The sequence below is a fragment of the Antechinus flavipes genome, chromosome 6 (genome assembly GCF_016432865.1).
Source record: "Antechinus flavipes isolate AdamAnt ecotype Samford, QLD, Australia chromosome 6, AdamAnt_v2, whole genome shotgun sequence".
Taxonomy (NCBI): Eukaryota; Metazoa; Chordata; class Mammalia; order Dasyuromorphia; family Dasyuridae; genus Antechinus; species Antechinus flavipes.
Window position 1 is genome coordinate 86,166,256 of NC_067403.1, and position 27,123 is coordinate 86,193,378.

The window sequence follows — 27,123 nt, forward strand, 5'->3', positions numbered from 1 at the left end:
AAATCTCAATTATAGATCACATGATCCTACAGAGAAGACCTTTGGAAGGGCAAGTTACTTTGGAATATAGTGTATAAATAATTGTAAACATGCACGGATTGTCTACTACCTTATTGAAAGAGTATTTCTGAAATTTTTGTAGAAATTATGTATAAAAAAATCACATCATTAAAGTTTCTAGTGAAATTGGTCAGAGAAATTCCATTATAACATAGAAATTCAATTTTGTGTTCAAAACATGGTAGACATCAAAAGATACTTAGGATTGGTCATATTTTCAAAGTAAGTCCTACTCTGTAATCCAGCAGAAGTTTCTCAATATTTTTCTAAAACTTTTCTCCATAATGCTTGAATACATAATGTTTTCTGTCTCTTCTTCAAACTGAAATTTGTCAAACTCACAGAACAGATGGCAATAAAATTGATGAAAGTGTTCCATTGTTGGTCTTCCAGGAACAGTTATAGAAATTAAATTTCAAAGTGTTCCTCTTCAATAAACCATAAGCCATTTCTTTTAGATTTATCCCAGTTATTGCATAGAAATATGCCCAAGTTGGATGATTTGACTTACTTAGAATCCAATGAGCTTAATTGGTATAATTTTCAGTAAAATACACAATATTGACTAATCCCAGCAAGCCCATGTCTCTGAAGTTTGTTTTGGAATCACCTTGGAAACCAATGTCAGACCTCTGCTTGCTGATTCTAGCCTTCAGTTTTTCATTAGATATCAGCAGACCCTAAAACTTTATTAGTAGTTCCTCATGGTGCTGGTTATCATAATCACAAGGGCTTTTTCTTACATTTTTAGTATTCAAATAGAGCTACTTATAAACAAATATCTGCAGTAAATCTACTTTCCACACAGATTCTCTTAGGCTTCTTTGAGATTGACAAATGTGGCATTTTGTTAAGTCCCATTCTTTGAGAGGGCCAAAGCATTTTCTACCTTGTATCTTTCTCCAATGATAAAATCCTCAAAGATGTTCTGCAGTTTACATTTCCTGGTAACCACTCAAAAGATCCACTTCATCCAAAATTAGAAAATGTTGATACAAACATGACCACATGAAAATAAATATTTTATTCTCAGAAGAATGAGCAGAAGCTGGGACTGACTCGTGACCAGTCACTGACACTTCTGCTGCCATTGCCATCAACCTATTATCAAGAGAAATGTGCTGCTCTTAGTCTTCTCACCCTCCCCATGACCAGGCTTTTTATTTTTAATTTTTACATAATTCTTTTTATAGGTAAAAAGTGTTAAAATTCTTTTTTGAGAAGGATGGAGCCAAAATAGCAGAGAAAAGGCAGTTGACTTTCTAAAGTAATACTACTTCATAACTATTAGATTTGCAAACAGGATAGAAAAGAAAAATCACAAATGTTGGAGGGGGTGTGGGGAAAATGAATCATTAATGCATTGTTGGTAGGGTTGTGAACTGATTCCAACATTCTGCAGAGCTGTTTGGAACTATGCCCAAAGGGCTATAAAGCCATGCAAAACCTTTGATCTGGTAGCAATACTCTACTAGAGTTGTATCCAAAAAAAAAAAAAAAAAGAGAAAAAAAAGAAAAGGATCTATATATTAAAAAAAATATTATAGCAACTTTTTTTTCTGATGGCAAGGAATTGGAAGTTGAGGGGATGTTCATCAATTGAGTAATGACTGAACACATCATGCTATATGAATGTATTGGAATACTATTATAGCATAAGAAATGATGATCAAGATGCTCTCAGAAAAACCTGGAAAGACTTACTGAGCTGATGCAAAGTGAAAATATGATGTACAAAGTAAAGTAATATTGTAAGATGATCAGCCATGAATGACTTAGCTATAATTAGCAATCCAATGATCTAAGACAACTCTGAAGAATTTATGATTAAAAATGTTATCTAACTCCAGAGAAAAGAAATGATGATGAAGTATTTTATTTTTCTTGAGTTTCTTTCTTTTCTGGTCTATGTTTTATTTTACCACATGACTAATATGGAAGTATATTTTACATGACTACACATATACAACCAATATTGAATTGTCCACCTTCTCAATGGTGGGAATAGGGAGGAAGGAAGAGAGAATTTAGGACTCAAAGTTTTAAAAGCAAATGTTAAAAATTGTTTTATCTGTAATTGGTGAAAAATGAAATAGTCAACAAAATCATTCTTCTTTGTCTTATATCTTATGCTAATCTAGATGGTTGAAGGTGCCAAGAACAAATAGAGATGAATTCAAGGACCATGAAATTCATATGTAAGAACTACTTAACCTATGTTGTACTTAAAAGAAAAGGATAATTGTCACCTTATTTTCTTTGGAAAGGGTAAAATTTGGGTGAAGAATATTGCCCCTATTATTAGACATTTTAAATTAACTTTGAAGTAAAAAAAAAAGACAACAAATCATGTTATTGGTACTTTTTGTTGTTTAGTGGGAATAATAGTAACAGGAGGAGCAACAACATAATAAGCAACAACAGTGGTCAAACTGGTAATAATGGTGGTGGTAATAGCAGTAGTAATTGCCACATACAATGTTATTATAGGATTGCATTCTTGATCACTAAAAATAATAATAATTTAATAACTTGCTTTTATATAACACTTTGAGATATATAAAACCACATCTTTCCTGTAACCCAGAGGTGGTGGTGGTAGTAATACAAATATTATCATTCCTCTTTTATTTTTGAGGAAAAAGACATAAAGGAAAAAGACATGAGTTGCATGGATAGTGAGTGTCAAAATGAAGACATAATTTCAGGTTTTTTGAATCCAAGACTATTCTTATCAATGCATCACCTTTGGCTGCAGTCTGATTTGCTCCTAAATGGCTTCTTTGTCTCTTAATTCTTTGGTTTTTCAAGTTTCCATTCCTAGGATCTCTTTTATTGTACAATATGATGAAAACCCTTACACTCCCTCTGGATAGCTTCCCATGAATGACAAGCCTCCAAAAAAGATATCCATTTTACTTCATTGTCTGACACCTTTCAAGTTGTCCCCCAGACATCACTAATTGTTTGACTTAATAAATATAGGCACACAAAAGAAATCATATTGAAACATTAGTCTCTCTGATAAGATGTGTCTATTTCCTTCTACTAATAAATATAATCAAGACAACCCTTTTATATATTTAGATGGTTTTTATTTTAGATTGAAAATCTTATAATTCATAATTTTATGACAAGAATCACAATATTAGACAAATATTATATAAATATCTGTACATGTATTAAGAAGTTAATATCTAAGAAATATGAATAATTTGCCTTTCTATACAATACCATAGAGATGAATTGTCAGAAAAATATATGGTTAAAGCACTATGTAATTTTGTTTCTTCCTATCTTTCCAGACAGATTTCTCTTTTCTGTTCCTCATATATTCAACATTCCAGCCAAACCAGTTTGCTGCATGATTCTTTTACATTGAATTTCATTTCAAGTATTTGTATCTATGTGCAAACTTCCTCTCTCTGTCTCTATCTCTTCTTCCATTCCCTTCCTCTCCTCCCCTCTCTCCCCTTCTTTGTCTCTGTCTCTCTCTGTCTCTGTCTCTCTGTCTCTCTCCCTCCCCCAGAATGTTTTCCTACCCTAACTATATCTTTTGGAGTTTTTAGTTTCCATCCAGACTTAGTTCAAACGATGCCTTTTATATAAGGTCTTTTTTTATTCCCTATTTCATGCCATTTCCAACCTCCCCCCCCCAAAAAAAATGTATTATTGTTCTCCCATATAAATTACCTTTTGTTTATAATGGATGCATTTTTAATTTATATATTTGTGTATGCATTTGTATTTAGTAGAATGTGACCATCTCAAAGACATGATCGTTTCTATTTTGTGTCTGTAAACCCAGCACTCAGTTTGGTGCCTTGCTCTCATGCAGTAAGCACTTCATAAATGACAATTGAATTGAATTGTTTCATTAGACATACAGTAAATGTATGGCAAAATATTAAGAATATCTGCAGAGATTGAGCTTACTTATTTGATCATCACTTTGTAATGAATAGTTATCATTTTGAATGAATAAAACATTCAGTTATAAATATTCTGAGGTTTGCTTTTTCTTATATTATAAAACTATTCTTTGGTTATCAACTTTAGGAATATTGTACTTCTGAGACTCACAATAAGAAAAGATTCCATTTTTATTCATTTCAAATAAAATTTTCACAAAGAACAAAGTTGAATAAGAGGCTATATTTATATGGTTTCATTATTGCTTTATCAGCTTACTATTGCATGAAAGTTATGGGATACCTTGATCCACAAGAAACAACCCCTCCCTAAAAGCTCTGAATTTATTTTTAGCCCCTAAAATCTACTTCCTATTCATGTAAACTCTGCCAGTGCACTCTTATTTGATTTACTACATGGTATTTTGCAGTGTTCTGAATAATTTATATTCATTCCAGCCAACTTCAATGTCAAGGGCAGTAACAGAATCTGGCTCATTTATGTACAGGTGCAAAATGTAAAGATGGAAAGAAGCTGGCATTTTTATTTGGATCCTATAAGCCTCTGGCATCACATTACCAAACAACCTTTCCCCAGGAATCACCAATGACCCAGCTGCAAATGGTTAAGCTGTGGGAGTCTTCCAATAAAGACTTTAAAGAATCATCACTCTTTACTGCTGGATTCTTCAGGGAACATAAGGCAATATAGCATTTTCCTCATTTCTGTGCATACAAAGTAGAAAAACCAAATGCACATAAGCAGACGCGTAAGAAACATGGACTAACAGTTAATTTTCCAAGATTCTTCACTCTGAGGAGGAGGTAATGAAAGTACCAGAACTCTTTTGGAGAAAGGGTACCCCATCCTGGCAGCAGTAGAATAATAGAACCATCCTTTGTGTCTCTGCATTACTGTGCATTCTTGTGCTTTATGAATTATACTTGATGTTTCCTAATCCCTTTGCCACATACCCAATCAAAATTTTCCTAGTCATTTTTGGCTAGTTATGACAAGTAAAAATTATTTTAGTCTTATGCTGTCATTTTACAGCAATTTTATTTATCCAGTTGACTACTTTTTTACATGAAAATAACTTTCAATTCTGTAGAAAGGCTAGTCAATGCAGGCCAGTGACCTCTATTATTGGTGATAGGTAGCCTTGGTAATAAATAGATTATATCCAAAGCTTTCAGTCTCAGCTTTTCACTACTCAGGTTTTGGCTATGGCAAAACAAAAAGTCTTGTCATCATATTTCAAGAAATAACTAAGGAAAAATGCCCTGATATTAAATAAACTAAAGCATAAACTAGAAATTAAAGGAATCCATTGATAACCACCTGAAAGGGATCCCCAAATAAAATCTCCCAGAAATGTTACAGCCAAATTTCAGAGCTGCTAAGTCAAAGAAATCATACTTTAAGCACTAAGAATGAAGCAATTCAAGTACTGTGAAGCCACAATCAGTATCACACATTAATGGAGTGGAGGGCTTGGAATATGATATTCATGAGAGCTGAGATTATAACTAAAAATAACTCACCCAACACAAATGAATATAATCCTTCAAGGGGAAATTGGATATTTAATGAAATAGCAGACTTTTCAGTCATTTCTAATGAAAAGACCAGAGCTAAACAGAAAATGTGACTTTCAATTATAAGACTCAAGAGAAGCAAAAAGGTAAACATAAAAGAGAAATAATAAAGGATTCAATAAAGTTAAACTATTTTCCTTTCTTCATAGGAAGATGATACACATAATTTATAAGGGCAGTTAGAAGGATTATATATAAAAAGAGGATGTGGGAGTGAGTCAATTATGTTGGAATGGCATAAAGTTAATGAGAAAGAGGGAAGCACTGGGAAAAGGTGGAAGAAAGAAAGAGGGGAAATTATGTCATATAAAATAATTATAAGAGGAAAAATTTTTACTGCGGAAGAGAAAATGGTGGGGGTGGGATGAGCAATGGTTCAAGAAGGGAATTATATATATATATATATACACACATATCCATATATATGTATGTATTTATTTGTATATGTACAAACATCCACAATTGGTAAGAAGAATCTATCTTATTCAACTGGGAAGTAGGAGGGAAAGAAAAGAGTAGAAAGGAACAGAATGATAAAAGGGAAGACAGAAAGGTCAGAAGCAAATAAACTTCAGATGAGGGATGGAAAGATAGAGAGATGGCTAAGAAGAAAAAATGAATGGAGGGAAATACAGAGGTAGTAATCATAACTGAATGTAAGTGGAATAAACTCATCTATAAAACAGAAGTAGATAACAATGGATTAGAAACAAGAAATATACACATAAAGTTAAATTAAATGGTTGAATCAAAATATATTATGCATTAGCTAAATTAAAAAAGAGGCAGGGATAGCAATTATGATCTTAGAGAAAAGAAAAACAAAAATAGATCAAAATTAAAAAGAATAAGCAGGGGAGCTATATTTTACTAAAAGAAACATTAAATACTGAAATAATAACAATACCAAAAATATATGTACCAAATAGTTTAGTACACAAATTCTTAAAGGAAAAATTAAATTAATTAGAGGAGAAAAATAAGCAACAAACCAAAAAATCTTCTAGTGGGGGAAGTCATTTCTCCCCTTTCAAAGTTACATAAATTGAAACATGCAATAAATAAGAAAGAAATCAAGGAAATAGAATATCAGAAAATTTAGATATAATAAACCTTGAGAGAACAACTAAATATTAATAGAAAGGATTATCTGCATCTTCACAATATACTAGGACATAAAAAACACATAACTAAATGCATAAAAATACACCTTTCTCAAACTATAATACAGTAAAATTCTATTTAATAAAAGATTATTTTAAAAATAATAGAAAGTAAAATTCTATTTAATAAAAATTTCATTTGATAAAAATAATAAAAATTTGGAAGCATGGATTAAAAGTTAACTGGAAATTAAAGAATTTAATACTAAAATATGAGTAGAAAAAAAAGAAAAACCCATAGAAACAATCAATAATGTCATTGAAAAGAATGGAGATAGGGGCAGCTAGATAGTGTAGGGGCAGCTAGGAGGACCTGAATTCAAATCTGGTCTCAGACATTTATCACTTCTTAGCTGTGGGATCCTGGGCAAGTAAGTCACTTAACCCCAATTGCCTCAACAAAAAATAAATACATAAATAAAATTGAAAAGAATGGTGATAATGAAATAGCTTCCCAACAGCAACAAACTGGGAAAACATCTTCACAGTTAAAGGTTCTGATAAAGGCCTCATTTCCAAAATATATAGAGAACTGACTCAAATTTATAAGAAATCAAGCCATTCTCCAATTGATAAATGGTCAAAGGATATGAACAGACAATTTTCAGAGGATGAAATTGAAACTATTACCACTCATATGAAAGAGTGTTCCAAATCACTATTGATCAGAGAAATGCAAATTAAGACAACTCTGAGATACCACTACACACCTGTCAGATTGGCTAAGATGACAGGAAAAAATAATGATGAATGTTGGAGGGGATGCGGGAAAACTGGGACACTGATGCATTGTTGGTGGAGTTGTGAACGAATCCAACCATTCTGGAGAGCAATCTGGAATTATGCCCAAAAAATTATCAAAATGTGCATACCCTTTGATCCAGCAGTGTTTCTATTGGGCTTATATCCCAAAGAAATACTAAAGAAGGGAAAGTGACCTGCATGTGCCAAAATGTTTGTAGCAGCCCTATTTGTAGTGGCTAGAAACTGGAAAATGAATGGATGCCCATCAATTGGAGAATGGCTGGGTAAATTGTGGTATATGAATGTTATGGAATATTATTGTTCTGTAAGAAATGACCAGCAGGAGGCATACAGAGAGGACTGGCGAGACTTACATGAACTGATGCTAAGTGAAATGAGCAGAACCAGGAGATCATTATACACTTCGACAACGATATTGTATGAGGATGTATTCTGATGGAAGTGGATTTCTTTGACAAAGAGACCTAACTGAGTTTCAATTGATAAATGACGGACAAAAGCAGCTACACCCAAAGAAAGAACACTGGGAAACGAATGTGAACTACCTGCATTTTTGTTTTTCTTCCCGGGTTATTTATACCTTCTGAATCCAATTCTCCCTATGCAAAAAGAGAACTGTTCGGTTCTGCAAACATATATTGTATCTAGGATATACTGCAACATATCCAACATATAAAGGACTGCTTGCCATCTAGGGGAGGGGGTGGAGGGAGGGAGGGGAAAAAATCGGAACAGAAACGAGTGCAAGGGATAATGTTGTAAAAAAAATTACCCTGGCATGGATTCTGTCAATATAAAGTAATTATTAAATAAAATTAAAAAAAAACATTAAAAAAACAAACAAACAAACAAATAAATAAATGAAGCCTGCATAAAAATAAATAAAAGAAATAAAAGAAATAAAAGAAATAGCTTCCCAACACTTGTGCGATGCAACTGAAACAGTATGTAGGAAAAAAATTATATCCCTAAATGCATAGATGTTAAAGAGAGAAATAACAGATCAATGGATTGTCATGTAAATAAATTTTTAAAAACCTAAAAAGAAGAAATTTGATAATGTTCAATTAAACAATATAATAGAAATCCTAAAAAAAAAACTAAGAAAATAATAACAAATTTGAAAGTTAAATAATAATAATAATTAAAACTAGGAACTTTTAAAAAATATGAATGAAATAATCCATTTATTAATTGAATTTAAAGAGAAGAAAACTAAATTACTGGTATCAAAATGAAAAGGGCAAATGCAGTATCAGAAAAGATAAAATGAAAGCAATTATTAGGAATTACTTTGCCCAGTTAAATGCCAATAAAACTGACTAAGTGTAATGGATGTATATTTAAAAATATAAACCTCTTTCATTAAAAGAAGAGAAAATAGAACACTTCAAAGTCCCTAGCTTAGAAAAGAAGTTGAAGAAGTAATTAATAAACTTCCAAAGAAAAACTCCCCAGGGCCTGAAGTAGAATCCATAAATGAATTCTACTAAACATCTAGGGAACTATTAATCCCAATAGTGTATAAACTATTTGGGAAAAAACAGGTAAAGAGTCCTACAAATTTCCTTTATGATACAAATATGACTTTGATGCCTAAGGCAGGGAAAGCAAAAAGTAGAGAAAGAAAACATTAGAACAATTTCCTTTATTAATATTGATGCAAAGAAGATAATAGTAACATATTACAAAGGTCATATAATATGACCCATATAGGATTTCTATCAAGAATGTAGGACTCTTTCAGTACCAGGAAAACGATCAACATAATTGAACATATCAATAACAATTCTTTTCAGAGCTTTTGGTATCCACTTGCTACCCAGTTTTCATCTGTGGCTTCAGGATTTGTTTTTTGTTTATGTTTGTTAGTTTTTGGTGGCAAAGAATTGTGAATAAAGTTGATGACCATTATTTGAGAAATGGAAAAACAAAATTGTGATGGAATGCTATCACTCTATGAGAAATTATGAGCAGGATGTTTTTAGCAAAACCTCAGAAGACTAGTATGAATTCATGCAAATGAAGTCATAAGAACCATGAGAACATTGTGCACAATCAGTAGCAGTAAGAGTAATACTACTAGTAGTAGAATGATCAATTGTAACAGAGTTAGCAACTGACTAGGACAATGATTTAAGGCAATTACAATTTATCATAATGAAAAATATTATCAATATCACAGAAGAGAATTGATGAATTCAGAATGAAGATTGAAGTTTACTTAAAGAAACTTTTCTATTATTTTTCTTTTTTATCTGTACTTTCTTTTACAACATAACATTAGTTTTGCTTTACAACACATGTGATCAAGAGCAAATTGCTTGTCCTCTCAAGGAGAGAACTGTGGGAAGGGAGAGGAGAATTTGGAACTCTAAATTTAAAAAAAATGAATGTTAAGTATTTTCACATTTTAGCAAGATGTAGCTTACCTGTTAATCCTTTTTAATTAGGCCTGGTTTTGTTTTTGTTTTATTTGACATAATGATTGCTACCTCTGCCTTTTTACTTAACTGAAGCATAATACATTTTGTTCCAGCCCCTTATTTTAACTCATTTGTCTCTATTTCAAGTGTCTTTCTTCTGAGAAAAAAAGAATAAATATATAAAGAGAGATTTCTAGAACCAACTGAATATCTATATCTTTCCCTCTTGGAACCAATTTATATGTGAGTAATGTTCAAGCATTGCTCACCCTTGTTCCCCACCCTACTGTAAAAGCTAGTTGTGCACCTATTTTATGTAAAATATTTTTCTTTATTCTTCTTTTTCCATTTCCCTTTCTTCCAAGTTTTCCATTTTTTTCATCTATCCATTTTTTAGATATCACACCAAAATCATTTACTTACTCCTGTAACCTTTCATCTAGAATCCTTCTACCTACCCTAATGATGTTTTTAGAAGTGACATGTATCATTTCCCCATATATTAAAGTAAATATGTAAACCTTATTGAGTTCATTATGATAAACTTTAATGTTTACCTTTTCATGCTTCTCTTGAGTCTTTTATGTGGAACTTATAATTTCTATTCAACTCAGATTTTTTTAAATCAGGAATGCTTAAGTGTTCTATTTTATTAAGTATCAATTTTCTCCCTAAAGAATTATACTAAATTTTTCTAGTTGTGTTTATCTTGGTTTCAGTTCCACCTTTTGCTTTCTGAAATATCATCTTACAAGCCTTCAATTCCTTTAACATGGCAGCTACTAAATTTTGTGTAATCCCAAATGGGATAACAAACAATATTTTAAGTTGTTTCTGGTTACTTGAAATATTTTCTTCTTTACTAGGAGCTCTGCAATTTGACTATGATATTACTAGGAATGTTCACTTTATGCTCTCTTATAAGAGGTAATTAATAGATTTTTTTTTCTTTTCAATTTTGCCCTTGATTTTTAGGATATCAGATCAAGTTTCCTTGATAATTTCTTGAAATACGATTCTAAACACTTCCTTTGATCATGGCCTTCTGGTAGTGCAATAATTCATGTATTTTATTTCTTTTACTATTTTCTAAGTCATTTTCCAATTGAGATATTTAAAATTTCCCACAATCTTTAGACAGTTTTTTTTTGATGTCTCATCACCTTCCATTTGCCCAATTATAATTTTTAACGAATTATTTTCCTTAATGAGCTTTCATACTCCCTCCCCCAATTTAGACATTTTTGATTTATAAGGTTTTTATTTCGATGATTTTTTTTGTATCTCTTTTTTTTTTCCTTTGATCAATTTTGTTTTTTTAAGATGTTATTTTGTTACATATCTTTGTTCCTCTCTTACCAAATTATTTATTTTTCATTACTTTCTTCCATTCCTCTAATCTCTTTCCCTAATTATTCCTCTACATTTCTTATTTGATTTTGAAATTTTTTTTAGTTTTTCTAAGAATTCTTACAATTGCTTGTGATCATTCAGTTTGTTTTGTGTTTTATTTTTCTTTTGAAAGTTTGTGTCAACTTTCCCTGTCACCAAAGTAGATTTTTATGATTAGTTATTTTTTTCATTTTTGTTTTGTTTTTGGTGTTTGCTCATTTTTCCACTTTTCTTTCTTTCCATTATACTTTTTCTGAGTATATCAATTTATTAAGCAATGCATGCCAATTGCATAACATATAAGGACTTATTCTTCTCAACTTGAAAATAGATCCTAAATAAAGGGAGGGACATATTTTTGTTGTTGTTAATTAAATACACATAAATATATAATTAAATTAAAAGAAAACACTTAATTGATTATAAACCAGATTAAAACATTAAGGTAAACTGATTTTTAACTGAAGGAAAGATTAGAAATTTCCCGAATTTGGAGGGAAGAGAGCGAGTTTTTACAGTGAGTTTAGTAGAGAGTGAACCAAGTGCAATACCCTGAAATCAGCAAAAGAATTGTTCCATTCCCCATAAGAAAGAAACTGGGAAACCTCATTGGGCAACGAAACTAACCTGTATTAAGAAAAACAAAATTGAGGTCTACAATCCACCTACTACATCTGAGCCCTAATGTGTAAGATTCACAATTATTTATAGTTCTCTTAATTCATGTATGTCCACCCTATATCTTTATTTTTTAATGTTCTATCAAATTTGCACTCTGTTGCTAGTATGTGAGTTGGTTAGGGGGTGGGAGAGGTGGAGAACAATGTCTCAGGCTTCAGGTTTTTTGACACTTCTGTTTTCAAAGACATTTCTACTTGTTTGAAACTTATTGGTGCTTCCAAGATGTTGTGATCTGGAGAGAGATGTGGTCACTGTTCTTTTGGTCTGTACTTTGGTCCTTATCCTGGAAGTCCCATGATTCCTTGGGATTGCAATAGTTATTTTTCCTTAGGATCTCTGTTCCTTGGGTTTGGAATAATACTATCCTTTAGTGATCCCTTGGGCTAGAAAATGATAGTGTTTCTCATGAGTCTTGGTCCTTTCAGCCTGGAAGTGATACAGTTCCTTAGGGTTCCTGATACATCGTGATTGAAAGTGATACTGCTTCTCAGGGTTCCTACTCCTACATTAATGCTTATCTTAACCTTTGAACTACAATGCAGAAGGGGTTAGAGACAATGAATTTGTCAAAGAGCATCTGATTTTGCATCCAATAATAGCACAGTGGTCTCTTTTAATCTCTTTGATCCCCCTATTGCTTTGGCTTAAGAGCTCCCCCAAATGCTACTGTTTCTGTTGCCATCACTTAGTCCCACCGTTTATTTTTCATATACATTATTTTTGATCCAGCCTCTACCCTCCTTACAAATTTCTCTTCCAACTTCCTAAGTTGTCTTGAGCAGGGAAAATGTCTCACTCTGACCTTTTGTTTGCTTTGCCACTACAGAATTTGACTTGAGGCATTATTTTAAAGTTATTTAGTGCAGAATGTTGGAAGAGTTTAGCTGAGTTCTTTTTCTATTTTGCCATTTTGGCTCAGCCTCAAGGACTCCCAAATCTGTTTTTGATGCCTAAACCAGAGACAGTTATAATTGAGAAATACAATATATAGGTTAATTTTTATAATGAATATTGATACAAGAATTTAAGTAAAATACTTTCAAGGAAATTACAGTAATATATCACAAAAATCATGCCAGGTGGCATTTATACCAGGAATGAAAGGCTTAATCATTGTTAGGGATATTATCCAATAACTGACCACATCAATAACAAAAACAACAAAAAAATCATATGATTATATCAGACTATTTTTGTTTACAAAGCATAACATCCATTCTCATTTTTTTTAAAAAAAAGCAGTACTAGATCTAAAACCCAAAATAAACATTATCTATGATAGAAATATACTAGAAGCCTTACCAAAGTGAAGCAAGAATGTCGATTCACAACTATTAATCAATTTTATATTAAAATGGTAGCTATAACAATAATAAGAGAAAAAAGAAATCCAAAAAATAAAAATAGGCAATAAAGAAATGAAATCATCCCTCTTTGCACTTGAAAAGATTGTATAGAGAATCACTTGAAAAGCTAGTAGAAACTACTTAAAACTTTAGCAAAATTGTAGGATATAAATGAACCTATATAAATCATTAGCATCTCTATATATTACCAACCAATCCAACAGGAAGAGCCAGAAAGAGAAACTCCATTTTAAGTAACCGCAGAAAATATAAAAAATACTTTTTTTAACTTGTTAAGATAAACCAGGTACTATATGAATAAAGTTAGAAAACACTTTTTCACACAGATACAGACAATTCTAAACAATTAGAGAAATATCAATTGCTCATTAAATCTATCCTTAATCATGCCTGACAAGTGATCATCTTGTCTTTACTTGAGGAGGGAAATATGGAAAATTTATTACCTACTGGGGAAGCTCATTACACTTTTGAATAGCTCTAATACCAATGAAATGTGCTGAGTGGTCCTAACTGTAAATTGTATAAGATTATAGATCTATATCTAAGAAGGGAAAGAGGAAACAAGCTTTTATTTAATGCCTACTAAGTGCCAATGACTATGTTAAGTGCTTTATAAATATTATTTCTCATCATTACTGCTACTCTGGGAGATAGGTACTATTATTCCTATATTACAGCACAGGAAATTGAGAGAAACAAAAGTGTTTTACCTAAAATTATAGCAAGAAATCTCTTAGGATTGGATTTGAACTCAGGTTTTCCTGATTCTAGCTCCCCTACATTGTTTGGAAGTGAAAAGACTTGAGGTCTATTTCAGATTGAACATCTTTTTTTTTTTTTTTTTTTTGTTCTTTAAAAGCAGTAACCCTTTCATTTTTGTCTTTCTATGCTTAGTATGTTTTTTTATGCATGTAGTATGTAAAAATTTCATAAATGCTTATTGACTGATTATCTACATTTCCATAAATTTAGCAATATCTTTAGACAAAGGGCTAGTTAAAATAATTTAATATTCAGAAGATATCATCTCTTACACATAAAGTTGCAGTTATTAAAATGTTTTGAATTATTGGAGATTAGAGTTAATATTTGGAAGTTTCTTAGTATAGCAAGGGATGGGTAGGAAATCATTTCCTCCCACATAAAAATTCATATCCCAATTCTATGTCCTTTCACTAGCTTTCTCCCATATCTGGAATATTTTCTCTTTTTACCTTTCCATCCCATCTTTTCTATCCTGCTTTAATACTTAGTCTAGATGTCACTTTCTACAAGACCTCTCTAGACTATATTTGTACCTTTTCCTTGAGATTATCTTCTATTTACTTTGCATATATATATCGTCCATATGTTTTATCTTTTGTGTGTTGTCTTCCTCATTAGAATATTAGGTCAAGAAATTCAGAGACCATATTTCCCACTTTCTTTACATTTCATCACTTAGCACAATGCCTGGTATATAGTATACAATTAATTATAGTGTAGATTGAATGCTAAGGCTTGAAACCTCATCTGATAGCTAGGTGGAACACTAGATTGAGTTCCGAGCTTAGAGTCAGGACATCCTTAGTTCACATCCTATCTCAGACATTTACACATTGCACCAATTGGGCAAGTCACTTAATTTCCATCTACCTCAGTTTTCTCAGCTGTAAAATGGGGCTAACCTTAGCACCTACCTTCCAGGGTTGTTGTGAGACTCAAATGAGATAATATTAGGAAAACAATTAGCATAGCACTTGTACTGTAGGTACTTAATTAATGCTATTTTCCTTCCTGAGCCTAAGAACTAAAAATAGCATAATTATTTTCAATTCATACGCCTCATTGCATTCCACACAATGCTATTTTCAATGCATGACAAAAGTACAGGCTCTGTATGTTGCCATTGCTTTTAGATCGAGGTTATACTTGAGTGTGAGCAAGCAACAGCAAAGGGATGCCAAGTTGGTGTAGATGCCACTGCTCAGGAATCATATACAAACCTTCTGGAAAGTTTATGTGGTTCACAAAACTTCTTATAGTCCAAGAAATTTGGCATTGAGACTCAAACAAAAATATGGCCAATAACTAGTGTGGTTATGTAGTAATTTTCTAATAGTTGGGGTTGGTGTCAATAATCTAAAACCAACAAAAATTTAGAACAGAACAAATCAAGTAATCCTAAATAGTCTAGCAATAATTTCATCCTCTTTATTTTTAATGAAAGGCATCAAAAATATGTGTCAAAAACTTCCCAGACAGGGAATATAGGGCTGCAATAAAACAATTAGGATTAAGACTTGATATAATTCTTTACAATCATTATTCTAGTGATTGAGTATTGGTCCTTAAAGTAAAAAGTCAGTTAGGCTGTTAAAAAGAGCAACAACAGTATGAGCATCACTTAGGTATTTCGTAATATATTCCTTAGTGAAAATAGCTATTAATCCCTAGGTTTTTCTTGCACACACACACACACACACACACACACACACACACACACACAGAGATACTGCAGTTTTATTTGCAATTGATTTGTTGACATACAAAAATAGAAAGGACAAAAGAAAAAGAAAAATGGTTACCCAGCATGGAATCCTAAATAATGGCAAGAGGATGCATATCCCTCTGGGAAGGAAAAAAAGGAGCTTATTCCATTTCTGTCTCACACATTCTGTATTTAAGGCAAGCATTTATGACTTTGGTGACTTCCTGAGGAGAAAAAAAAACGGTACTGTGCAAAAATAACAGTTATTTTATTTCTGTCAGTTCAGATGATTTAAAAGAAACAGTTATTGATGATGACTAGGGATGGTATTGTAAATCTGTTGGCATAAGTTAATTTGATTTTTCATACTTATCCTTCAATGCTTCATTTGTTGGCATATATTTAAATTTTCAATAGGCTTCCTGCCCTCCATCCCTGCAGTATTGTTGTTTACAGATGGGTTTGTTTATGAGCTTTAAATGCTGACATTTCAGTAAATGATTATTAAAATTAAGGAAAAGGACAAACTGACATTATAAACTTCTTGTAATTACAGTCATCTTCTCAGCAATTTACATTCATTTTTTTTAACAAAGGCAGTAGCCACACACAGTACAGCAATTTGAAAATTATCTTACAAATTATCACAGGAAAGCATGTCAAACATCAGAATTTCATGACAACGGATTCTCAGAATAATGAATATTATAGGATCCTGGTAATAAACAGCTCTTTCATTCTGTGATCAGTCTGGCATAATCTATGACTAAGACAACATCTGGGCCATAAACAATGCCACCCCACCTTTTTTCAGATAATAACATGAAAAACAGCTTTTCCCCCCTTTCCCACTTGAATTTTTTCCTTAAATGAGTCATGCCATGGCATGCCAAACAAATAGAGGGACTTTCCCTTTGTATTCTAAGTTGACAAATTATGGATTGGATAAAGAGGTCTTATTCAGGAAGACATTTCTCTAAGACATATATCAAATCAGTCAGCACAGTTTTCTTTCTTCCCTTCATCCTTCCTTCCCTCTCTTCTTTCCTCCCTTCTTCCCCCTCCCTCCCTCCCTCCCTTCCTTCCTTCCTTCCTTCCTTCCTTCCTTCCTTCCTTCCTTCCTTCCTTCCTTCCTTCCTTTTTCCTTCCTTCCTTCCTTCTTTCCTCCCTTCCTTCCTTCCTTTTTTAAATTTTTTCCACTTCCATTTCCCTGTGTTTTTTAAATTAATAAATGATTTATTTTCTTGCAATGTACACATTTCCCAGTCTCAATTAAGGCCACATTCTTTCACTGCTTTAAAGGTAGGGAGATAGCCAGATAAGCAAATGAGAGAATGCTGACTAGTTTTACTCCTTAATTATCCCTATGGCAATAGTTTGCTAAAAATGAAAAAAATCTATGATTTGTAGGATGTTTGTAGTGTAAGAGAGGGGAGGGGGGGGGAAAGGAATGTCTCTATGAATCAGACTACCTGATGTACTACACTTATATAACCTTTTGGGATCCAATTATTATAGTAGTTTTTAAATAGGTTTGAATCCTTTCCTCAGTAGTATATATATATATATATATATATATATATATATATTCCAAAGCTTTAATGTATTTGTCACCTCACAGATATGAGTATTGCTTCCATTAATGACAATCTATCCTTTCTATACTCTGCAATTCCTGTTCATATCCTCCTAAAAAATTATCTCTCTCTGTCTCTCTGTCTCTTTCTGCCTCTGTCTCTCTCTCTCTCTCCCACAAACACATATACACACATTCAAAATTTTATTCATATCTTTTGTTTTTACATGAGAGTCCCCATATATACTTTCATCCTAATCAACTCATTTTATTTTTTTTTAAACAGGAAAATCATATCAATTGACTTAACGTACCTGGAATGATATGCAGTATCCTTTCTCGTCCCTGACCTCTTCAGTGAAGTGAGGGTGGTACATTTTCTCATCCTTTCTCTATGGTCAAGCTTGTACATTATAATTATTGATAATTGAACATAATACAATGTTCAATTTCATTTTATTTTTGTTTTCATTAATATTGTCAATTTCTATACTTCACCAGTTCTTTTTGCTTCTTTCTTGATGAGTTCATGCTTTTTTATGTTTCTCAGAATTCTTTATATTCTTCTCATTTTTTAGAGTGTATTTTTTTTAAGGAAGCCAAGATGAAGAGTATAGGCAGCAAATAACCTATGTTTTACCAATATTCCCCACCAAACAGTTTAAAAAATAATTCTTCACATCAAATTCTGTAGTATCATAGTCAGCAAAAGGTGAGGATAAGACATTTCTAGCAAAAAGAACTTAAAAAGTTGTCAGAAGAAGCCTGTGACAATTAGTGGGGATTGGTCCAGAGCACAGCACAATATAGTCTGAAGATAAATAGTAACAGAAAAAAGCTTCAAGCACTCTCAGCCCAGAAACAGTAAGGTAATCAGATAACTGTTCATAAAGACATTACAGGGAACGTTTTCTTTTTTTGCACTTAATAGTATTTTTTTTCAATTACATGTAAAGATAGTTTCCAACATCAATTTTTGTTACATATTGAATTCTAAATTTTTCTCCTTTCTTCCTTTACTTTTCTCTCCCCTCTCCAAGACAGCAAGCAAGCCTATACATGTACAATCATGTTAAACACATTTCCATATTGGTGGTCATGTTATGAAATAAAAATCAGAATAAAAGTGAAAAACCACAATAAAGGAAAAAATAAATTTAAAAAAGTGAAAATATGGTTTGATCTACTTTTTAATAATAATAGCTTTTTCCTTTTCAAAATGCATGCAAAGATAATTTTCAACATTCATCCTTGCAAAACTTTGTATTCCAATTTTTTTTCCCTTCTTCTCCTCCTCCTGCCTCTCCTAGATAGCAAGTAACACAATATAGGTTAAACATATGCAATTCTTCTAAACATAGTTTCATATTTATCATTCTGCACACAAAAAATCAGAATTTGATCTGCTTTAAGACTCCACAGTCTTTTTCTGATTGAAACAGTTCTTTTGGAATTGTCTTGGATCTTGGAGCACGCTGAGAAGAGCTAAGTCTGTCTTAGCAGATCATCACACAGTATTGCTATTAATGTGTCAAATGTTCTCCTGCTTCTGCTCACTTCACTCAATATATCTTGTCTGTCAACGGAACAGCTAAACCAAAGACTGAATCATCCTTTTTTCTCAGAGTCAAGTTCATGAAGATGGCTCCTGAATGCAAAGTAAATATCATGCAGATCCCTTCTGCTACTGGAGAATTGCTTTTTCAATACTAATATACCTTTAGGGCCAAAAGGGATTCTAGAGACTGTCTACTTTGACCTCTTTATATAATGAGGAAGCAGAAGTGAATTAACTTATCCAAGACTTCCTAAGTACTGATGAGCAAAGCTAGGATTCTATTCATGTTCTCTGAGGTGAAATTTAGCATTCTTTTCCATTAAACTTGACAAGTATTGCATAGATGGGAGTGCTCAGTCAATTAACACAGATAGGAATCATTGTATGATTTGCTATAAAATAATAAAGACAGTAGCTAACATTTAAAGTATGAAAAGTGGTTTGCATCCATTATCTCATTTGAATTAATACATCAACCCTGTGAGGTAAATACTATTGTAACCCCAATTTTATAAATGGGAAAATTAAGGTTAAGAAGAAAAGTGACTTGCTCGGAGTAACACAGTGTTGCTGTTATTGTATGCAAAATTCTTTCTCCTGGTTCTGCTCACCTCACTCAGCATCAACTCATGAAAGTCTTTCCAGGTTATTCTGAAATCTGCCTATTCATCATTTCTTAAAGGACAATAGCATTCATGACAATTATATACCACAATTTGTTCAATCATTGATGGTATTCCCCTAATTTCTAATTCTTTAGCACCACAAAAAGAACTATAAATATTTTCCCTCTTTTAATGATCTCTTTGGGATATAGATCTAAGGAGTGATATTGCTGGGTCAAAAGGTATGCACAGTGGATATCCCCTTTGGATATAGGCATAGTGCCAAAATGATCTCCAGAATGTTTGAATCAGTTTATAATTCTACCAACAGTGCATTAATGCCCCAATCCTTCCATATCTTACCCAATAATTATCATTTTCTTTTTCTGTCATATTAGCCAATCCAATAGGTGTGAAGTGGTACCTCAGAGTTGAATTACTTTGCATTTCTTATGCTAGCTTTGGCAATAAAAGTTGAGAAAAAGATTAAAGGGATAAGAATAGGCAATGAGGAAACCAAATTATCACTCTTTGCTGATGATATGATGATATACTTAGAGAACCCCAGAGATTCTACTAAAAAGTTATTAGAAACAATCCACACCTTCAGCAAAGTTGCAGGATACAAAATAAACCCACATAAGTCATCAGCACTCTTGTATATCACTAACAAAACCCAACAGTTAGAGTTACAAAGAGAAATTCCATTCAAAGTAACTACTGATTGTATAAAATATTTAGAAATCTATCTGCCAAGGGAAAATCAGAAACTTTATGAGCAAAACTACAAAACACTTTCCACACAAATTAAGTCTGATCTAACCAACTGGAAAAATATTAAATGCTCTTGGATTGGGCCAGCAAATATAATAAAGATGACAATACTACCTAAACTAATCTATTTATTTAGCGCTATACCAATCAGACTCCCAAAAAACTATTTTGATGACCTAGGAAAAATAACAACAAAGTTCATATGGAAAAACAAAAGGTCAAGAATTTCAAGGGAATTAATGAAAAGAAAATCAAATGAAGGAGGCCTAGCTGTACCAGATCTAAAATTATATTACAAAGCAGCAGTTACTAAAACCATGTGGTTTTAGTCTAAGAAATAGACTAGTTGATCAATGGAATAGGTTAGATTCAAAGGACAAAAAAGCTAATAACTTTAATAATAATATAGTGCAAACAAACCCAAAGATCTCAGTTTTTGGGATAAGAATGCATTATTTGACAAAAATTGCTGGGAAAATTGGAAATTAGTATGCCAGAAATTAGACATTTACCCACGCTTAACACCATACACCAAGATAAGGTCAAAATGGATTCATGACCTAGGCATAAAGAATGAGATTATAAATAAATTGGAAGAGCATAGGATAGTTTACCTCTCAGATCTGTGGAAGAGGGAGGAATTTATGACCAAAGAAGAACTAGAGATCACTAATTACCACAAAATAGAAAATTTTGATTATATCAAATTGAAAAGTTTTTGTACACACAAAATAAATGCAAACAAGATTAGAAGGGAAACAATAAACTGGGAAAACATTTTTATAGTCAAAGGTTCTGATAAAGGCCTTATTTCCAAAATATATAGAGAATTGACTCTAATTTATAAGAAATCAAACCATTCTCCAATTGATAAATGGTCAAAGGATATGAACAGACAATTCTCAGATGAAGAAATTAAAACTATTTATAGACATATGAAAATATGCTCCAGATCATTATTAATCAGAGAAATGCAAATTAAGACAACTCTGAGATACCACTACACACCTATCAGATTGGCTAGTATGACAGGGAAAGATAATGCACAATGTTGGAGGGGATGCGGGAAAACAGGGAGAGTGATACATTGTTGGTGGAACTGTGAACACATCCAGCCATTCTGGAGAGTAATTTGGAACTATGCTCAAAAAGTTATCAAACTGTGCATACCCTTCGATCCAGCAGTGTTTCTACTGGGCTTATATCCCAAAGAGATACTAAAGAAGGGAAAGGGATCTGTATGTGCCAAAATGTTTGTGGCAGCCCTGTTTGTAGTGGTTAGAAGCTGGAAAATGAAAGGATGTCCATCAATTGGAGAATGGTTGAGTAAATTGTGGTATATGAATGTTATGGAATATTATTGTTCTGTAAGGAATGACCAGCAGGATGAATACAGAGAGGACTGGCGAGACTTACATGAACTGATGCTGAGTGAAATGAGCAGAACCAGGAGATCATTATATACCTCAATAACGATACTGTTTGAGGATGTATTCTGATGGAAGTGGATCTCTTCGATAAAGAGAGCCTTAATTGATCAAAGATGGACAGAAGCAGCTACACCCAAAGAAAGAACACTGGGAAATGAATATAAACTGCTTGCATTTTTGTTTTTCTTCCCGGGTTATTTATACCTTCTGAATCCAAATCTCCCTGTGCAACAAGAAAACTGTTTGGTTCTGCACACATATATTGTATCTAGAATATACTGTAACCTATTTAACATGTAAAGGACTGCTTGTCATCTGGGGGAGGGGGTAGAGGGAGGGAGGAGAAAAATCGGAACAGAAGTGAGTGCAAGGGATAATGCTGTAAAAAATTACCCTGGCATGGGTTCTGTCAATAAAAAGTTATTTAAAATTTTTTTGATTAAAAATTAAAAACTTTAAAAAATTTGCATTTCTTCTAATCAGTACTGATTTAGAACATTTTTTTCCATATGATTATAGAGAGCTTTAATTTCTTCATCTGAAAACTGTTGACATCCTTTGAATTTTTATCAATTGGAAAATCTATTCTGATAAATTTTACTCATTTCTTATATATTTGAAAAAGTGAGGCCTTTTCATAAAATATGGCTGGAAATGTTTCTCAGCTTTCTCCTTTCCTTGTAATCTTGGTTTTTTTTAATTGAATATAATCAAAATTATCAATTTTGTATGGAAATATATTTAGTGTGATGTACATGTATAATCTAAAACTGACTGCTTTTTGTCTTGGAGAGAGCAGAGGGAAAGAATGGAAAGAGAAAAATAGGAAACATAAAATCTAATAAAAATGAATGGTGAAACGATCTTTACATGTATTTGGAAAAAATATCTTAACGGGAAAAAAAAATCATCCATTTTGCATTTCATAATATTCTTCATTAGCCCCTTCTACAAAGATCTGAAAGGTAAATGATTCCTTGCTGTCCTAATTTACTTATAGTGTCACTCTTTATGTGCAAATACTGTGTCCATTTTAACTTTATTTTGGTACAAGGTGTGAGGTATTAGTCTATGCTTAGTTTTTCCTATACAATTTTCTAGCTTTCCCAACAGCTTTTGTCAAGTAGTAAATTCTTATTCCCAGAAGCTGGATTCTTTGGGTTCATCAAACAATAGATTACTATGGTCTTTTATGATTGTATCTTGTATGCATGAAAAGTTCCATTGATATACTCTGCTATTTCTTAGCCAGTACAAAATTTTTTATGATTGCCACTTTATGATATAGTTTTAGATCTCTTATGGCTAGACTATCTTTCTTTGAATTTTTTTCATTGTTTCCTTTGATATTTTTGACTTTTTATTTTTTCACATCAATATATTTCAGTTTTATTAATATGGAAGTTTGATCGCTATAAGTAAGAAAATTAATTTAGACAGAATTGTGATTTTTAATATATTAGCTTAACCTACTCATGGCCAATTGATATTTTTACAATTGTTTAAATCTATTTATGTGAAAAGTATTTTGTAATTGTGTTCATGTAGTTATGTGGCTAGACTCCCAAATTTTATATCATCTACAGTTATTTTAACTGTATTTCTCTATCTCTTCTTGTTGAACTTTATTAATAATATGTAGAAATGCTGATTTTTTTCATTTTATTTTATTTCCTGCAACATTGCTAAAGTTGTTAATTATCTCAAGAAGTTTTTTAGTTGATTCTCTAGGATTTTCTAAGCATAGCACTCTAACATCTGCAAATAGTTTTACTTCCTTATTGCCAATTGTAATTCCTCCAATTTCTTTTTATTCTATTACTGCTAAAGTTAACATTTCTAATATAATACTAAATAATAGTGATGGTACGGACATCTTTTTTTATTTTTGATCTTATTGGGAATGCTTCTATCATATTCCCATTACATATAATGCTTGCTGATGGTTTTAGATAGATGCTATTTTTCATTTCTTCACAAAGGAGTATTCTGATCTCAATTTCAAGATATAAAAGACCACTAGCACTTATAGCTACAGGAGAGCAGGAGCTTTAGTCACAATTACTGGAAGGAAAAGAATGCTACTTTTCACTCATAAGAGAGTAGGGGCTCTGATCTCACTTTCAAGACATAAAGGGATACTAGTGCTTGTAGTGACAGAAGAGAAAAGAACCTGTTCTAGAGCAGAAGAAAATCTAGCGTTTGTGGCTGCAGAGAACAAAATCCTTTTTTGGGTAAAAAATTGGAACACAGGCCAGGAGAGCAATGGGACCACAGCTATCCTTGGATCATCCAACTTCAAAAGCATCAAAAAATTATAGACTCCAGAAGTAGCTCCAAAAATAGCTGCAAAATGCAAATTCATATACAAACAAAAATTATGCATCAAACATTTCTCCTTGTTTAGTTTTGACTTGTACCCTTTTCAAGAATTTACAATCAGTGAGGTATCTGAGCTTGATGCTGTTTGTCCTCATTGAAGGCATTTGATGACATGACCAAAAACAAGTATTGTCTTATATTTAACAGATTGACTAAGAAGACAGAAAAGGAAAATGATGAATGTTTTAAGGGATGTGGAAAAAATTGGGGTACTAAAGTACTATTGGTGGAGCTGTGAATTAGTCAAACCATTTTGGGAACCAATTAGAACTATCTTCAAAGGGCTATAAAACTACACTTAGTCTTTGCTCCAGCAATACTACAGATTAAAGAAAAAGATGTTTTTGCATCTATATCCACAAAATATTTACAGCAGCTCTTTTTTGTGATGGCAAAGAATTAGAAATTGAGGGAATGCACATAAATTAGAAAATGGCTAAACAAGATGTGGTAAATGATTGTGATGGAATACTATTGTGGTATAAGAAATAGTGAGCAACATGGTTTCAGAAATGCCTGGGATGACTTAAGTGATTGATGCAAAGTGAAGTGAGCAGAACCAGGAGACCATTACTTAATACTTGCAATATTTTAAGGATGATCACCTGTGAATGTCTTGGTTAGTCTGATCAATACAATTATCTAAGGTATTTCTGAAGGCTTTAAGATGAAAAATGCTATCCACCTCCAGATAAAGAAATGTTGGAGTCGAAATGTTTATTGAAGCATATATATATATATATATTTTTACTTTTTTTTTTTTGCTTTCATTTATTTATTTATTTTGCTTTGATGGGTGATATGGACATTTGTTTTTCATGATTTCACATGTATAGTTGATATTAGAAATGTTGCCTTTTCAATAGGTTGGAAGGAATGGGAGGGAGGAAAATTATTTGGAACTTTAAAAAGTTAATATTAAAATATATAAATAAATATTTTAAACTAAAGCATGTAAGAGATTTCCAGATGCCTACTTTCCCCTGTCCTTCTGCCAATGTATATCTTCAAGAGGCACTAAATAAATTTGTTTTCATCTACATAAAAATGCAAATTAGTTTTTGACACAACTGACTTTTAGATTAGCTAGCTCTCATTTATTTTGCTCAGGCAGGTCACACATCAGAAATGGGAAACTCCCTTGCTGTACTGTTCTCTCTCCTTTCATTGTGTTAAGTAATTTAAAATTTTAAATGTGGTCTTAAATAAAGTTTGGAGTTGTCTATAAACAAATATATATTTAAAAAATCAGAGTGACACACTGACAGACCACAATTTGTTCAGCTGTTCCCAAATTGATTGGTGCTTCTTTACCTCTACAGAAAAAAAGAAGAAAAAGTGTTAGTATGAATAATGTGGGATATAGTGGATTTTTATTTTCTCTCTTTAACCTCCTACTGACATATCTCTAACAGTGGTATCTCTTGGCCAAAGGACATATAATGTTAGTCATTTTTAAAGAATTGTTTCAAATTACTTCCAGAATAGTTGTATACTTTTATACCTCTATCAATATTACATTAATTGTGGCTGTGTGCCTGCAAGCCCTATAGCATTAGTGATTTTAATCTTGTTCCATTGAAAATTTATGTAATGTGAGATGAAATTTCAGAGATTTTTGGATTAGACTTTGTCTTATTACTAGTGATTTGGGGGACACTTTTTATTTGGTTAACAGTTTTGAATTAGCATTTTAGAAATCAAATTTTCATATAATAGTTCATTTCTCCATTTGGGCCTTATATATTTGAATTATTGCATTAGTTTCCCACAGTAGTTTCAGCTTATTCTCAGATGTAGCCCTCCTGACACTATTTTTACAACATCATATCCAATATTCATTCTTTTTCCTTGGATCTTGTTAATGTAACACATATACATGTATATATATAATATATACACATCCATATATATGTACATGCATATATAGCAAATTCCTCGTATGCCTATAAAGGTCTCTTTAGAAAATTCTCATTTTTTTCTTCTTCATTAGTTTTGTCTTTCATTGTTCCTATGTGATATTCCCCATGCAATTTGTCACTGGGTTTCTCTGCATACTTCTACTGATCCTTTTGAAACCATCTTTCCCAAAATTTTGATATAGGTAATAGATTATAACTACTTTTTGTAATGACCGTGTAGAGTATGGTCCAATTACTATTTAGCCTCATGTGCTTGGGACCTCAGTGCATCAACTCAAGCCTCAGCCCATTACAACTTTTCTTCTCCCCACTACAAAATTCTAGGAGTGAGTGGTCTCTTCCCCTTAAAATTGGCTTCTTTTCTACTCCACCAACTAGTTTTTACTTGTTATAATCAGATTAAGAATAGAATTTTCTTAGGTTCGTTCTTCTTCCTTAAAAAAAAAAAAAAGGAAATTATCATTAGCTCAAATCAAATAGTTGTTAGTTACTGTGCTTCTCAAAATGAGAGGATTTCAGTAGATATCTAGAAAAGTGAAGTCCCTGATTGTTATTTTATTATACCTCTGAGACAAGTTTATGACCTGCACTGACCTATTTGTATTTTCTTGAACATAATCTTTGATCTCCTATGAGATATCTTCTGTACCCCAGATTCTGCTCTCTCACATTTACCTTTTACTTTCTCTAGCTTTTTTCAAGACTCAACCTAAGGCCTCTCTTCTACAGGAATTCTTTCAGGGTCTCCTTCGAGTTGCTAATATTTTCTCTATTCCTACTACCTTTCATATATATTTGTTTGGAGCTTTTATATGCCTAATTACATATTCCTCCTACATAATAATGTACACTTCCTACGATCAAGAACTCAATTTTTTGGTTGTTTGTTTTATTTTGTCTTATCTTCCTCAACACTTAGCATAGTGCCTAGAATATATATTTGCTCATTGACTGATTGACTTATTGATTTCCCAAATTCTATTTATTCTGATAATACTCTGATGACAAAATTCCTCTTGTTTCTCTTTTCTAAATTTTT

The 27,123-nt window shown here is 32.2% G+C and overlaps 1 pseudogene; it reads right to left on the minus strand.

Annotated features, from left to right (window-relative positions):
• Nucleotides 1-269: 269 nt before the first annotated feature.
• The window catches only part of LOC127541407 (ELMO domain-containing protein 2-like), a 100,364-nt pseudogene continuing 73,510 nt past the window's right edge, over nt 270-27,123 (minus strand).